The sequence below is a fragment of the Elephantulus edwardii genome, unplaced genomic scaffold (assembly GCF_000299155.1).
Source record: "Elephantulus edwardii isolate Elephantulus edwardi_28Jun2011 unplaced genomic scaffold, EleEdw1.0 scaffold00018, whole genome shotgun sequence".
In the NCBI taxonomy this organism is placed as follows: Eukaryota; Metazoa; Chordata; class Mammalia; order Macroscelidea; family Macroscelididae; genus Elephantulus; species Elephantulus edwardii.
In genome coordinates, this window is record NW_006399768.1 from 11,388,994 (window position 1) to 11,391,441 (window position 2,448).

The 2,448-nt window shown below is 45.3% G+C and overlaps 1 pseudogene; it reads left to right on the forward strand.

Moving 5' to 3' along the window:
- Positions 1 to 1,205: 1,205 nt before the first annotated feature.
- On the forward strand, positions 1,206 to 1,807 carry LOC102851344 (annotated as a pseudogene).
- Positions 1,808 to 2,448: the final 641 nt, after the last annotated feature.

Consider the following 2,448-nt stretch of genomic DNA (forward strand, 5'->3'; position numbering starts at 1 on the left):
GGTATGCATGATACAAGCCACGCTCTTCTCAATTTTTTTTTCTTTTCTTTTTGTGTACCATTGGATCAGATCGGATTGGCACAGAAGGAGATTGTCCCTCCTTGTCCAGCAGAGAAGATCAAATCTGGTGGATATGAACTGCAAACTCCTTTGGGATTGCAGTGCATCTTCTTTGCCACTAAGCCACGAGAACTCCTTTCAATTTCTTGTTAGGTATCTGAAAGTTGGACACCAACTAAGGATGACAAACAAAGAATGGATACCTTTGAGGTCTGCTGCTGGAGTAGGGTACAGACTATCCCATGTTGTTTATTGTTGATTGTCATCGAGCATGAATCATAGTGACCCTATGAACAAAAGACCTGAAGCCTTTTGATAACTATCACCTCTCAAAGTTCATAGAGTTTCCAGAAGCCTGTTGTTTAGGAAGTGGATGCCATTTCTGCTTGCAGAATATTCCATAAATTGCCAAAAATACAAACAAGTTTCTCCTGGAGAAAATTAAATTAGAGTGCTCCATTTTTCTTATTGAGTATTTTCAAGTCCAGGGAGCTCTGGTGGCCTCACGGTAAGAATCTGTGTTGTAGTCCTGAAGGTGTGTGGGTCAAATACACCAGCTGCGCCCATGCATTTAACTGCCTTTGAAAACCCACTTGAGGGTCAGCTATAAGTCAGTTCTGTACACAGCATTAATAGCCTTCAAGTCAGAATTGACTCATAGTTGACCATCTATCGAGTTTTCAAACTGTAAATGACATAGAGGAGATTGCTTATTTTTCTTCCACAGAGCACATGACTTTGTATTGACACTGTAACTACTTACCACTAAACCACCAGAGCTACCAGGGTGGTTCTTAAGGTCAAGGATAGTGAAACACTCTATCACATACTCTGGGCTTATTTTTAGGAGGAACCGTTTAACTGCCTCTGAAAACTCACTGGAGGGTGAGCTATGGGTTGGTTCTGACTTGATGATATACAACATCAGTCCTTAGAGAAGGACATAATGCTGGGAAAGGCAGATGGTAAGTGTGAGAGCAGAAGACCCACAAAAAGATGGACTAACATGGTGATAGCAATAATGGATTCAAGAGGTTGGAGATCAGATTTTCACGGCTCATCCACAAGGAGTGGTGGTACAGCCAGCTGCAGCCGTGACTACAATTGTTGCACCGGGACAGCCTCAACCCCTACAACCATCTGAAATGGTTGTGACAAATAATCTCCTGGATCTGCCACCTCCCTCTCCTCCCAAGCCAAAAACCATTGTCTTACCTCCCAACAGGAAGACAGCTCGAGATCCAGAAGGGAAGATTTACTACTACCATGTCATCACAAGGCAGACTCAGTGGGATCCTCCTACTTGGGAAAGTCCAGGAGATGATGCCAGCCTTGAGCATGAAGCTGAGATGGACCTAGGAACCCCAACCTATGATGAAAACCCCATGAAGACCTCAAAAAAGCCCAAGACAGCAGAAGCAGACACCTCCAGTGAACTGGCAAAAAAAAGCAAAGAAGTATTTAGGAAAGAGGTAAGGTTTGGATGTCCCAGTTCATCGTCCAGTGCCTGAACCCTTACAGGAAACCCGACTGCAAAGTGGGAAGGATTACCACAACTGAAGACTTCAAACACTTGGCTCGCAAGCTGACTCATGGTGTTAAGAATAAGGAGCTGAAGTACTGTAAGACGCCCGAGGACCTGGAGTGCAACGAGAACGTGAGACACAAGACCAAGGAGTACATTAAGAAGTACATGCAGAAGTTTGGGGCTGTTTACAAACCCAAAGAGGACACTGAATTGGAGTGACTTCTGTGGCCAGGATGGGAGGGCGAGCGCCCACACAGGACAGACTTTGGGAAGAACCCGTGTGCCCTCTGCCCCACCCCACAGTCAGGACTCGTGCTGCTGAGGGCACATCGCCCTGGGCAGAGTCAAACCCTGAGGATTGCAACCGAAAGCCACAAAATTGAGCTCCAGTTGCATCAAGCGATGTCTAGTCGTGAGCCAGTAGGAGCGTGTTTAGAGGCTGTCAGAAGCAAGGGTTTAGGACAGACCCTCCCTCCGAGACCCTCCCAAGCCTGACCCACACTCTCCAACCTGGATCTCCTCCTTGGCGGTGCTGTCAGCGCACAGACCCATGCGCATCCCCACCCCACCACCCGTCACCCTGATGATCTGTATTATATTTTAATGTATATGTGAATATATTGAAAATAAAAAAAAGAGGTTGGAGATGGCACAGGATGCAATAAGGTTCAGATCTGCTATTCATAGAATCACTATGAGTCACAGTCAACTCACCTGCACATAACAACAGAGTCCTATTTCAAAGAACAATTGTTTCTATTTGCTTTACTAAAATAGCTTCACAATAGATCTCTTTACGTCCTACTGTTACCACTAACAATCTAGTCAAAGCATCAAAACTCAGTAACTCATTGCTATGG